The following is a 15,322-nucleotide window of genomic DNA, read 5'->3' as shown; positions in this document are numbered from 1 at the left end:
TCATATGGGAAGAAAAGACAAAAATATTCTCAGATAAATAAAACCTGTAAGAATTTACCAACACCAGACCTTCTCTCCAAGAAGTGCTGAAGGCACTGCTACACCAGGAAAGCTAAAGTCAAACACACAGAAATGAGAGTACAAAAAGCAATCAAGAGAATGGCCAACTTAATTGTGGGGACAAGTTCAGAAAGATCAATAGTAACTTTGAATGTTAACTTCTAGAATTTAAATGGAAAAATCAGACCACAGTAAATCATTACTGATTTTCTTCTATGCTTTGTTTTCCAGATTTTAGGATTTTTGTCTTCTCTTGAACTGTTGATAGGCTCATTTACTTACTGTCTAAACTGAATCCTAACCTTATTCCTGGCTTTAAGTCTTGAGCAAATTTCTTTTAACATTTTTTATTGTGATCTATTAAAACTAAAACTTTTTTTTTTAATTAAAAAATGCATTTAAAAATACTATTTAGGGACCAGAAGATGGCATAATGGTTATGTTGCTGGACTCCCACGTAGTCAGTCATGGTTCGAGTCCTGGGTACAGAGACTTAAACTCATGCCATGTGCATGTGCATGTGTCCCCAAGATCCTGAGAGGAGAATGGAGGAGAAGGGATTGCAGCATGGCTATCCTCCCTGGGGGGTGATTTCTCACTTTTTGTCTCCACATGCACCCTATAGCAAAAACCTCTCTTAAACAAACAAACAAACAAACAAAAACTTATTTAATGACCACAGTAAGCTATATAACTCCAGCTAGGTGCTACTTTATTGTATGTTCATTCTACTCACTGAAGTTTATGCTAAAGTAAGACACGTATTCATAGAAATGTATGTATCAGCTGTGCTTGCTATTGAAAGTATTTAGATTAATTAAGATCTTTAGTGAATCAATAAAATGTGAAAAAAAAAAAGGCATGAAAAGCAACTGTAGATACCAGAGACAGTGTGGGAGAATGGTGGGAAGTGTTAGAGGGTGAGAGGTAGGAAATCAAGGGAGAGAAGGAAAAAAAGAGAAGCAAAATATATAAGAAATAAGAAATGGAAAATTATTGATAACATGTATGGTAGTATCCTCGATTGAGCCAATATACAGCATATTCTGGATGGAAAATCTCATTTTGTATACTGTAATGATGTACAGTGACTGAATGTAAATAAATCAATGTAAAATAAAAAATGTACAGTGATTAAATGTTAATTTTAAAAATGTAAAAAAAAGACTTAAATAAAAAACATATACTCGCTTAAAAAAATCCCTTGCCCATTTTCTGATTAGATTTTAAGGTTGGTTTTAAGGTTGAGTTTTGAGAGTTCTTACTGTATTCCAGATATTAGCTCTTTTTCAGATATATAATTTGTTAATGTTTTCTCCAATTATAGCTTATTGTTTTACCCTCAAAGAACAAAAGTTTTTGTTTTTGGTGAAGAAGTTTAATGTGTAGGTTTCTCATTTTATGAATTGTGCTTTAATGTCAAGTGTAAGAACTCTTCGCCTACCAATAGGTCAGAAGACTGTCTACTGTGTTTATTTTATCTCAAAAAGTTTTATATTTTACATTTAACTCTATGTTTAATTAATGTATTTTGAATTAATTTTTGTTTTTTAAATTGTGAGGTTTAGGTGAAGATTCATATATAACTGCAGTTTTGTATATTTTTCCTTTCAGCTCTATTTCTGCTTTATGCATTTTGAGACTCTATTGTTTGGTGTATGCACATTTAGACTTGTTTTATCTTCTAATAGATTGCCTTTTTATTATGAATGTAATACCTCTCTGATGTTTGCTTTATCAAATACTCATATAGCCACTCTTACCTTTTCATTAATATTTGCATGAAATATTTTTCCATTATTCACTTTCAATATGCTTATGCCAATGAAATTTAAGTGAGTTTTTAGAAAGGTCATTTTCTTAATTATGTCTTAATTAACTCTACTAATCTATGTCTTTTAATTAGCACTTTTAGACAATCTATATTCAAGATAATTACCATTATATTAGCACTTAAGTTTTCTATCACATTAGTAATTGTTTTCTGTTGTTTTTTTTTTTTTTTTTTGGTTGTTGTTGGTTTTGGCCTATGGTTTCCTTCTTTGCCTTCCTGTGAGTTACTTAAATATTTTTCAGGATTTAATCTTCAGTTATTTATAATATGTTTGGGTATATCTGTTTAAAAAGTTTTCAGATGAGACCAGCAGTTAGTGTAATGGCTATGTTGCTGGACTCCCATGTAGTCAACCGTGGTTCGAGTCCCAGGCCCAGTGGCTTAAAACTCACGCTGGGCGTGTGTGCATGCGTGCCCAAGATCCCAAGAGGAGAATGGAGGAGAAGAGGTTGCGGTGTGGTCATCCCCCCTGGGGGGTGATTTCTCGCTTTCTGTCTCTCTATCTCTCTCTGTCTGTCTGGCGAGCGCACGTGCCTTATGACAAAAACCTTTCCAAAAAAAAAAAAAGTTTTCAGAGTGGCTTCTTGGTTATTATAATATACATTTTTGACTTATCACAGCCTACTGGTGTCAACATTTTACTACAAGTGAAATGTGGTTAGCACACTTCCAGTTAGGTTGCTTTACCTTCTCCAATTTAAAATACTATTGTCTTGATGTTTTAATTTCAATCAATTATGATTTGTAAATCTCATGTTAAAAAAGATAGTCTACTGCATTTGAGTTCATTCTGTTTTTCTTTCTTCTTTCCTGATGCCACAAGATTCTTCCTTTTATAATTTATTTGTTTAAAAATTTTTCAGGTAAAATTTATGAGTAGTACTGCTAGTGGTAAATTCTGTTAGTTTTACTTGTGTGATAACATCATCCCCAAAGAATAGTTTTGCTGAAGGTAGACTTGTCAGCTAAAAGATTTTTTTCTTTATGCACTATAAAAATAGTGTGCCTTTTTTATGACAAGTAAAACTCTACAAACTAAAAATAAAAGTGAAACCCCTGATAAAGGAATATCTGAAAACCCACAGCTAACATAATATGTAATGATTAAAGACTAAATGCTTCTACCCTGTGATTAGGAACAGAGCAAAAATGTCCACTCTCACCACTCATAATGAACATAGCATGGGAAGTTCTAGACAGTGGAATAAGGCAAGAAGAGAAAGTAAAAGGAATACAGATTGGAAAAGAATCAATAAAACATGCCCTATTTCAGATGGCATGGTTGTCTACACGGGAAATTTAAAAAAATCTCCAAAAATCTCCTAAAACTGATCAATGAATTTGGCAAGAATGCAGAATACAAGATCAATATACAAAAATCAATTGTATATCTACATACTAGCAATTAAAAGAATCCCAAAATCATATTAAAAACGCAATTCCATTTACAATAGCATCAAAAAGAACAAAATAGGAATAAATTTAACCAAGAATATTGAAAACTTGTACAACTACAAACTACAAAACATTGCTTAAGTAAATTAAAGACCTAAATAAATGGAAAGATATCCTATTCTCATGATTGGAAAATGTAATATTGTTAAATGATTTTTTTTTCCCAAATTCAGCTATGTAATCAATGCAATCCTTATCAAAATACCAGTTGAATTTTTTTCAAATATGGACACACATGTCCTAAAATTCATATGCAAATGCAAATGGACCTATAATGACCAAAACATTCTGAAAAACAAGAAAGTTGAAAAACTCATTTTCTTATCTCAAAACATACTATAAAGTTATAGTAACCAAAACAGTATGGTACTAGTAATGATGTAAAAATGGATTAATGGAATGGAATTGAGAGTCCAGAAATAAACCTTCACATTTACTTTCAATTGATTTCCCACTCCCCCTGCATAAAACCAACTCTTTTTGTTTGTTTGTTGTATATATAATTTTTGAGAGATTTTTGCTATAGGTATATGTACTCACCAGAGACACAGAGACACAGAGAAAGAGAAAGTGAGAACCCCCCCTGGGGGATGGCCACACCACAATCATTTCTCTTTCATTCTTCTCTCAGGATTTTAGACATGCATGCACATGTGCCCAGTGTTTTTCAAGCTGCTGGGCCCAGGAGTCAAACTGCAATTAGTCATGTGGAAGTTCAGCACCCTAACCACTACACCACTTGCTGGCCCAGTGTTGTATTTTTTTAGCCTCTATTTTATTTATTCCTTCTCTGATCTTTGTTATTCTACTGATTTAGGGTTTGTTTTGCTTTTGTTTTTGTCTTTTTTAATTTCTTGCGATAACAAACTGATTCTTGACAAGGGTGCCAATATCATTGACTAGGAGAAAAAGTAGTCTTGTCAACAAATAATATTGAGACAACTGGATATTCACATACAATTGAAGTTGAACCTTTGTCTTATACCATATACAAAAAATTAACTTGGAATGAATAACCTATCTAAATGTAAGAGCTAAAAACTATAAAACGGTTGCAAGAAAACACAGGTACGAATAATATGACTTTGAATTAATCAAAGATTTCTTAGATGCTTACCAGGTAAAGCAAAAAATAGGTAAAGTGTACTTCATAAATATTTAGGAGCTAGACCCTTATCACAGTGGTTAAGTTCTGTGCAGAGGGAGATAGAGCCCACACGGCTGACCAAAGTCTGAATCTTGGCCTTAGTGGTTTTAAAAACATGCCAGGCACATGTACACATATGTCCCGGGTTCTGACAAAACGGATAAAAGGAGGAAAAATAATTGCAATGTGACAAGGCCCCATGGAGTGGGGGTGCTTTTTCTTCCCACCCCAAGACATGCTTGTGCCTCTGTTCTAAAAAGATTTTCTTAAATATTTTTAAATATTAAAAAATCTATAGCACTGAGCAAACAAAATGAAGTGAGTTTTATAATGTATTCAAAGGACACTATCAAGAAAGTGAAAACAAAACCTACAAAATGGGAGAAAATATTTTTAAGTCATGCATCTAATAAGGGACATGTGTCCAAAATATGTAAATGACATTTACAACTCAAAAGTTGAAAGACAGATGACTTAATTTTTTGGGGGGGTGGGGAGGGAGAGGTTTTTGCTACAGGGCACATGTACTCACCAGAAAGAGAGAGACAAAGACAGAAAGAGAGAAATCATCCTCCAGGGGGGATGACCACACCACAATCCCTTCTCCTCCATTCTCCTCTTGGGATCTTGGGCGTGCACACACATGCGCCTGGTGTGAGTTTAAGCCACGAGGTCCGAGACTCGAACCACAGTCAACTACTTGAGAGTCCAGTGACATAACCATTATGCCAACTGCTGGTTCCCAGATGACCTAATTTTAAAATGTCCAAAGAACTAAGTAGACATTTCTTTAAAAGTTGATATACAAGAGACCAAAAAACACACTAGAGATGTTCAACATTATTATTCCTTAGAAATTGCAAATCAGCCAAAATGAGGTATTGTTTCAGACCAACTATTATAGCCATAATAACAGATAGCACTTAGCAATCAAAACAGGAGACAGACAACAGAAAGTACTGGAGAGAATATGAAGAAATAGAAATATTTAATCATCACTGGTTGAAATACAAGTGCTTCAGTCACTTGGGAAAAATAGTTTGGCAGTTCCTCAAAATGCCAAACAAAGAGTCAGTTACACATAAGCTAAAAATTCAACTCTAAAGTATATATCCAAGAGAACTAAAATACATGTTTATACAACTTCTACATAAATTTTTGAAGTGGCATTATACATGAAAGCTCAAAAAGTGAAGACAACCCAAATGTCTATCAAAAATGACTGGATAAACAAAATGTAGTATTTCCACACAATGAAATATTACACAGCCATAATAAGAAATGAAATATCAACATGTGCAACATGAATGACCCCTGAAACATTACATTAAGTGAAAGGAGTCAGATACAAGAGTCCACATAGTATATTAGGTCATTTATAAGAAAAGACTATGATATGTAAATACATGGAGACAAAAGTACATTAGTGATTGCTAGGAGTGGATGAAATGGGGAAATGGTTTATTTTAGTCATGTTGCAAATTTCCTGGAGTTAAGTAGTGGTGGTAATTGCACAACCTTATGAATACATTAACCACTGAATTGCATTCTCTCTCCATCCCCTGGAGGTTACAAATTCAGCACAGAGAGAGGGAGAGAGAGAGAGAAGGAAAGTGAAAAATCACCTCCCCATGGAAAATAGTCACACCACAGTCCCTTCTCCATTTCTCCCTTCTTTTGGGACTTTGTGCATGCATGCACATGCATCAGATGTGTTACTCAAATCTCCAGGTCCAGGACTTGAGCTGTGCAGAGTCAGCTACATGGGATCCAGCTGCTTTTACTACCACACCAAAGGCTGGCCCTGAATTTTACACTTTAAAGGAATTAATTTTATGGTATGTAAATTATACATCAATTAAGAAACATATTTTTAAATAAATAAAGCACTATTTCCTTCTGGCATCTATTGTCTCAGATGAGGAATACACTGTCATCACAATTGGTGTGTACCCTTCTAGTTAGTGTGTTGTCTCTCTGATGGCTCTTAAGATTTTGTTTCTTTTTGTTTTTCTGAGGTTTAAGTGGGATGTGCATTGGCATGGATTTATTTTATTTATCTTCTTTTTGTTTTCTCAGCACTATAGATTGAATGTTTGTCCTCTGAAAATTCACATATCAAAATTCCTAATACAATGGTATTTAGAAGTAGGACCTAATGGAAGAGTCTTAGCCCATTTGTATTGCTATACCAGAATACCTGTAAGAGGAATGTCTTAGACCCAGCAAGGAAAGAGAGCATGCCCCTCACAGTTTGTTGTTAGTTGGGTCCCCAGTTGATCACCCAAGCAGGTCATGTTGTCACATGTTGTCTTCTTCACTCTGCTTTTGGGTGTGGCTGGGAACATCAGGTCTGGATCTCCTTCCTCTGTAGGGTGAAGAGTCTTAGGTATCCTGTGCCTACATTTTCCAGTCCTGGGGTCTTAAACCAGTTCTATGTCTTCTTAACAACTTCCAAAATTTTTGGCTTCCTGTCTTGTTATTTCCAAGATCTGTAGTTATACTTAGTGAAGAGGAGCAGAAAGCAAGGGATATATATCAAAACACAAGTATTCTCCTTAGTCTTTTTTAATTCCTTTTTTTCATCCATGGACTCTTGTTTATTCTCTTTTGAGCTGTAATTCATTTAGCATAAGAACATCTATGTAAAGTCTACAGTTCAGTGGTTTTTCATATAGTCACTGGATTTTGTAACCAATACTATTATCTAATTTTAGAAGAATTCCCTTCACTGCAAAAAGGAACCTTGCATCCACTAGCAGTCAATGGTCCTCATTTCTCATTCTTTTCGCCAACTGCACTCCCACCCCAGCCTTTGGCAATCACTAATCTACTTTCCATCTCTAGAGATTTGCCTATTCTGGACATTTCACACAAGTGGAATCATGCAGTGCATGGTATTTTATCATTGGCTTCTTTCATTTTACATTATGTTTCAAGACTCATTCGTGTTATAATATCAATATTTCATTCCCTTTTAAAAAAACTATTATCCCATTGAGTAGATGCACTGCTTTTGTTTATGTATTCATCATTTGATGGATATTTAAGTTGTTTGAATGTGTTTTTCTTATTTTCTTGTGATTCCTTCTTTGATGCATCAGTTGTTTAAAATATATTGATTAATTCTGATATCTTCATAAATTCCCCAACCTTTTTGAGTTCTTTGATTCTAATTTAATTTCTTTGAGATTGGAGAAAATACTTGATATCATTTTGTTGACCTAAATAATATAAAGAATTCTCCAAAGGTAATAAACCAATTCAAGAATGAGCATCATGATGAAAATACACTTGGGCATATTCAGCAAGTTGAAAGAAGACAAGGGATTTTAAAATGAGACAGCGACATACGTAGTTTTGAAACAATTATCCTTGGCTGCAAGAACCAATGAAAGGTGGAGTCAGTCCAAGACTGAACAGGCAGTTTCTGGGCAGATGTTCTAGCAGCAGTATTTTTTGTGTGTGATGTTTTGGTGGCTTTTGTGCAAAGTTATGGTTTTGACAGTCTTTATGATAGTTTTTGTTATCAGGCAGTCATGCATAAAAAAGCTCCCTTCATGACCTTCCTGGCTCCATTTCGTCAGAGTTTGACATAAGTGACTCCATTTTGATTCTATTTTCATAATTTCAATTCTTAAAATCTTGTTAAGACATTTTGTGACTCAGAACAAGGTATATTCTGGAAAACAATTCCTGTGGGCTTAGAAGAATACATATTCTGTTGTTGGGTGCAGTGTTCCATAGATATCTATTAGGTCTTTATCCTTATCCCCTGGATAGGAATTCAAAAACTCAATGTTGAATAAGTCAATATTTGTAGCAGCAATTTGAAGCTCTAATAGTGCTCAGAAGAAACTGGATGTTTGATTTATCCATGTGAAAAGAGAAGGTAAGAGCTAACAAAAACGATGAGTGATACTGAGAATGTCTCAGCATTAATCAGACGTGAGGAATCTTACCAAGTACTCATGAGGGAAGGAGACGTGAGAACACCATGAGAAGCTTGGCACTCATTCTTTACTCTGCAGAGGAACTTTGTGGTTCAGCCAGAACTTAAGGAAAGATGTGACTGGGCAGCTCAGCACTGCTGTCTTTTGGACTCTAAGTCCTTGTTACTTGGCTGGAAACCCCACAGAGATTAGACTTCCATTTTCTTGAGAGTAGAAATGTGTTCCTTCCAGTCACCAGTAGGTCAAAGTATTTCTTAGCAAGATTAAAGCTAAACTCTGCCCTAGCCAGGCTCAGAAAACATGACCTTGACAACTAGGAATTTAAAATTTGAATTTACAATGAAATCATTAGAAAACAAAAATATTTAAAATGCAAACAACTTTAAAGGGCATGTTTCTCCAAAATCTGAAATTTTCAGACAGACTCTGACTTAGCTTGAGTCCAAGGCTTGCTTTGCACTGAGGCTTGGGATGATGCATTCATTTAATCCCACAATACTGAGTCAAATATAGTGCCCACACCCACACCCACCAAAATTCATATCCAACATGAGAAACAGAACATCACCCTTACCTTTGAGACCCTGGGTATCCCTCCTCCATAACCAAAAGACCAACTTTAAAGGAAGAAACCTCAATGGAACCGCTGGTTGTGGGCAGTGCCCCACTGCTTCCTACATTCTCCCCAGACTCTAACAGGTCCTGCTAAATCCTCTGCTCTCTGTCACCCAGACTATAGGCGGATGACTTGCATTTGGCCAGTTATTCCCATTTAGTACCTTGGTTCTTGAGACAGTAACACATTTAGGAACAGTTTGAGAGAACACCCAGGACACCCAAAGGCTTGGAAATGAAATCTGATCACCTGCTGCTATGGCAGCCCTGGCCCACTTTTCATGCATTCTAACCTCTCGTGGTTCAAGTCTTGCTCACTGATCTTCCCATGAAGGTGTCTGTCTTATCTCAGACCTTTGGCTCCTAGCAATGAACCAGGCTCAGCACTGGCACCTGTAACTATCTATTGACTAAATGAATCCTCATGAAAAAGAAAATGTCTTAGGACTTATACGTAGGGGATTTGGGAGAAACCTTCCAGGAACTCTGCCTGTCACAAGAGACGCCATTGTGTCTATTTATTTGGTTTCTCTGGCATGAAGCAAGGAGCACGAATCACTCATCTTTCTCCTCAGTAATACTGAACAGCTGCTCTGAAGTGAACACAGATGAAGTGCCTATAACCCCTTTCTCTAAATTAAATGTAATAAAGATGACTTTCCCTTTCATAAGCATGGCTAGGAAACATGCCAAAGGATCCTTGTCTTCTTCCCGCTCTGCCAACTCTCTGGCATGTTAGACATGGCAAAGAAAGGGCAAATGGTCCCTGGGGACGCCAGCCCTAGTCCAGGCAGCTGCCTTGGCGTTCCCCTGTAGAGCTGTGGGCCAGTTGCTATGGGGCTCTCTGCCCCTCTGCAGAGGCAGGCTGGTCCCGCCCTGCCAATTAATCCTTCCACAGCATTCACTGAGGACTGGGGCCAGGCTGGGAATTTGTGGTTTAATGAGCGAGACAGACACAAGAACACATTTGCCCAACAGATGGCTAAGACTTCTGTCTGACATTGCACTGAGTGCAAGGGGTACAGGGAGCCCAGAGAAGGTGGGTGTCACACTGAGGGTGTCCTGAAGCTGGGCCTTCCTGTCCAGCTGCGGTTTGCTGGTAGGAAATGCAGAGTGAGTGGATGGTTCTAATTGAAAAATAGCACAAGCAAATGCATGGTGACCTGGAGATGCAAGAAGGAGTCGAGATGGGAAACCGGAATTAGAAGAGGCCTCACCGCAAACTTTCTCAGGGTGGGCCAGAAGTAGGCCTTGCCTTGTGGTTGCATCTGGAGGACCATGGCTGAGCCCAACTCAAAAACACTGAAGAACCGTTAACATGGGAGCCATGATCCCGCTGATTTCCCACAAAGCTTTCTTCCTCTATCAGGCAGGTTGGGGCAACTGATTCATCCAGCAAAGAGTCTCACCAGACATTGTGACCTTCGGTTTGGCCACGCAGCTCTGTTCATTCACTCCTACAGCATTTACTGAGCATCTCCAGTGTACTGTGCCAGGGATGGGTGGTTCAAGAGTAACAGATACACATCTCAACAGAAACGTGATTAAATACCATGGAACTGCTAAAAGTGATGAAGAAAGAGAACTTGATAATTTGGAGAATCATTTCTATGTATCGTATCAGAAAAAGGCACATTACAAGTATGTTACAAAAGAATGATGCTATTTTCTGAAAGATAAAAACTTTCTACATGCAAAGATATGAAGACTAGAGGGATATGTGAATAATACAGACACACACACTCACATAAGCATTCATTCCTACAGGTCTGTACACATACATTCTCTTGAGTGGTGAGATAACAGGGAACTTACTGTTTCTTCTTTATTATTCTTTATTTTCCACAATGCACGGATAGCACTTTGCCATCTAAAAGAATAATGAATCAACATGTCAAAGATACAACAAATAGCAGAGCCCTTGTGCTCCCAGAGCTCACAAGACCGTGCAGTATTTGGGTTGTCCACAGAGTAGTGGGTTGATGATGATGTTAGGAGACCCTGGAGCCTAGTAAAATCTTTTCTTTACCAGGATGTCATCCTGTTTAGTTTTTGTACATGTATGCCAGCCTATTTTGTGGTCTGTGGTTCCAATGACAGCTCAATTTTCAGGGCTCTTTCCATGTTATTTTGCTCTGCTTGTTCATCCAGCACCTCTCGGCCCTGTTAATGCTGTCTGAGAGGTAGGAAAGGTTTTTCCAAGCAGGACACCATGTGTCCCTTGGTAGTAGGGGAGTTTCAGGCCTAAGGGAACAAGTAGCTTCTCTGGCCAGATGCTCATTGTGTTGGCGGGCAGTGACCCCTGTCTGCCCTGGTGTCTCTCATGGAAGAAGAGAGTCTTAGCTCCTGTGGACAAAGAGGCCTCCCAAGTTAAGCCAGCTTCTGCAGGGAGGACCCTTTTGCTCGTACCACGGGTCCAGGAAGCCTCTTGGTAGAGAGGAAAGTTCCAGGCCTGGAGGGGAAGAGAGCTTTTGCCTTACTATTTATTGGCTGTGGAGTCCCCAGCTGATCCCCTGATCAGTCATATAGTCATGGGAGCTCTCTCTCACTCTGAAGAGGAAAGAGTCTACCTGGGTGCCTTTTGCCACTGGGTAAGGGCTGGGAACACCAAGTCTGGGTCTCCTTCCTCTGTATAGTTGGGGTATCTCAGACATCCTGTCTGTGTGTTCTTCCTCTAGCCCTATGATCTCAAGCCATTCACCATCTTCTCAGCAACTTTCAGAACTGTGTTTGGTTTTCTATTGAGTTCCTTCCACTTCTACTGCTGTTCTCAGTGGAGAGAAGCATGAGTAAATAGGTTTGTATAATCTGGACCAAGAGCTCTCCTTGTTCTTGTCAGTCTCTATTTTTCCCTTCCTATACTTTTAAAATTCTTTGCTGAGATATTTGCCTGGCAAAGGGACTCACCAGACATTGCAACCTTCAGTCTGGCCACACAGCTCTATACATTCACTCCTCTGGCATTTACTGAGCATCTCCAGTGTACTGTGCCAGGGATGGGTGGTCCAAGAGTAACAGATACACATTTCAGCTAGAAATGTGATTAAATACTATGCAACTGCTAAAAGCAATGAAGAAAGAGAACTTGATGATTTGGAGAATCATTTCTATGTATTCTATCATAAAAAGGCACATTACAAGTACATTACACACAGAATGATGTTATTTTCTGTAAGAGAAATAATGAGATATAATGCATACTATAACATCCACCCAGTTAAGGTGCACAGTTTAGTGATTTTCAACACAGTCACCAGATTGTGCGACCACTGCCACTATGTAATTGCAGAAGAGTCTCATCACCTCAAAAAGAAATCCTGCACCCACTGAGAGTCACCGGCCCTCACCACTTTCCCTCTAGCCCAGAAATCACTGGTTGACTGTCCATCTATACAGCTTTGCCTTTTCTAGACATTACACAGAAATGGAATCACACAATACGTGGTCTTCTATGACTGATTTCTTTTGCTTTGCGTGTCTTCCAGGTCTGTCTGTGTTGTAGTGTACAGCAGCACTGCATTCTCTGCATGGCAGAATCGTACAGATAGGCCACATTTTGTGTATCCATTCATGTCTTAATGAATGCTTGTTCCTATGTTTTGGCTATTCTGAATAATGCTGCTATGAGCACTTGTGCGCAAGTGTTAATGTGATCATATATTTTTATTTCTTTGGGGTATTGCCAAAGAGTATAATTGCTGGCTCAGACAGAATAAAATACTGATATGCTGCAACATAGATGAAACTCAAAAACATACCAAATGTTAATACTCCACATAGGTATGATTTCATTTATATGAACTACTCACAGTAGGTTAATCCATAGAGACAGAAAGTGGTTGTCTAGGGATGAAGAGAGGATTGGGGAAAGGTAGTGACTGCTAATGTGCAAGAGGCTTTTCAGGGGGTGATGAAATGTCCTAAAATTGCAGTGATGGTTGCACAAATCTGAGTATACCAAAAACCATGGAATTGTATACTTTAAATAGGTGAATTGTACAGTAAGTGAATTATATCTCACTAAGGCTGTTACTTAAAAATAATGAAAGACATAGGGGAAGGAGGAAGAAAGGAGGTGAAGAGGATCAGAGTGGACAGACAAGGCTGGCCCTGTCCCTGCTTCCCCAGGGCCAGTCATTACTGTTCCTGAGAGCCACGCACTCAGCCTCAGTGGCTCTCATGCACAGAGGCTGCCATAAATCACTGGCAGAGGAATGGCTCTGTAAACACTGCCCAGCAGCCTCAGGTATGCTTGGCCCTTCTACAGAGATTAGCTGCCATCACTGCTTTATTGATCCTTGGATACCTTCTGGGTATTGAGTTGCATGGGACTTTGCTATTTGCCCTGGAAGTCTTTCTTGCAAGTCAGCTGCTCTACTGCCCACCCCAGGATTCCCAGCAGCCCCGTCTTCCTGCCGTAAATGTCAAAGATGATGAACTGGAGCCAAATCTCCTTAGGAGATGGTGGAAACCCTGTGTCTGAATGGGGGACAGCAAGCCCAGGCAGTGTTCTGGGGAATTAACTCACCAGGACTGCTTCCCACAGGTGCCCTGGGGTGGGGACAAGGCAAGAATGAGATTAGATTTGGGGACTTCCATTCAGAAGGTGTGCACACACCACACAATAAAACAACAGAGGGAAACAAAAGATTTTATGGGTTAAATATTTAGAATAGAAGAGCTGTCTGTTTCCTTCACAGAAAGAGTTGGTCACTCTGAGCTGATGAGAGACCCACACAGGGACCTGGAGCACAGGGTCTCAGGAAGTCATGAAGCTGCAGTTTGAGGCCTACCCACGAGCATTGCCAATAAGCTTTCTTTTCATACACCAGCTAAAACCAAGCAATGAAAAGATAAATTTGCTGCAGAGGACAAAAACCACATGGTGATGGTTCTTAATCAACCTAAACTGGTTTGAAACCACCTGATCCTTTGAATTCATCTGGCTATGTCTGCTTGCCGATCTCATGAGATTAAAATGAGAACCAAAGGAAAATATGTCTTTGGAAACATTTTGGAAGCTCCTCCTGCCTCAACTTCCTTCACAACTAGGACTGCAGGCACGCACCACTATGCCTAACTTTTTCAGATGGGCTGGGAATTGAACCCAGGCCTCCCATAAGGCCTCAGTCTGCTGAGTGGCAGCATCAACCAGCATGCACTATTGTGGCTGGACCTGTCTTAGATTTTACAGTGCATTGACTGCACATGACTCCCGTGGCAGGTCACAGGGGTTCTCAGGCAGTGAGCGCCATCTACGTCTTCAACTTGCTAACGTGCCCCAGAGACTCAGAAGAGAGCACAGGGAGGCTCCCCAGTCCGAGTTTCTGAGAGTTTTCAAGGCTCAGACCCTCAGCTCTCTCTTCACGGTAAGAAAGAAATCAGAACTCCTCATCCCAAAAGACTTGGGAATGATTTACTAGACTTTGTTCAACCACATGGCCCCCTTAAGATGGTGAGGTGGCTTTCTTAACAAGTGTTTGTACTAGATAATGGAAGGTTTAGTCTTAGTTCCTGAGAACCCCCAAGTCCAGGAGCTTATAGCATAACACAAGCAGGCTGGGAACTTTTGACTAGGACATGTAAAGTAATGACAGACAAACCACAATAAAATGAAAACTAATCATTTAATAAAAACTAATCATCAGAATCATTTTCTGATTTTTCTCAAGAAGACTAGTCAACCCTAGAGGAAATGATGTCACCCTCCCATGGTATAGCCTCTGTCCACTCTGGGCAGTCTTGTGTGCACCAAGACCATGGGTTCTATGAGCACTACTGGGGCCACCAACCCACGACATGGCAGGGGAGCCTTGACCAGCATGGGCTTTCTGCCTGCATCCCCCTCCATACAGCCATTCTTCTGGTTCTCTCTTCACCAACAAACTCCATTGTTTGGCCTCTCTCTGATGGTCCTGTACAATGATATTTTTCCTCCTAGCTTACATTATCAAGAGACTTCTTAAAAAAAGAAATAGAAGAAATTGGGACCACTGACAGATATGAAGTGAACAAATTCATTGCCTCTTTCTTTCAGTCTGTTCCCCACACAGCAGACATGGATACAGTTAAAACTCAAAGATCCTCCTCTGCTCAGTATCTGCAATGGCTCTCTACATCTCTGATGAAAGTCATGGTCTTTCAGATGAGCTTCAGGTACCCAGGATTCATCCCCACCCCACCTTTCCCCCACTCACTTCTGTGGCTGCATCTGCTCTCTCCACTCTGTGCACTCGGTCAGCATGGACCCACTGAGCA

The sequence above is a fragment of the Tupaia chinensis genome, unplaced genomic scaffold, assembly GCF_000334495.1.
Source record: "Tupaia chinensis unplaced genomic scaffold, TupChi_1.0 Scaffold000217_1, whole genome shotgun sequence".
NCBI lineage: Eukaryota > Metazoa > Chordata > Mammalia > Scandentia > Tupaiidae > Tupaia > Tupaia belangeri.
Note: the sequence above shows the minus strand (reverse complement) of the source record.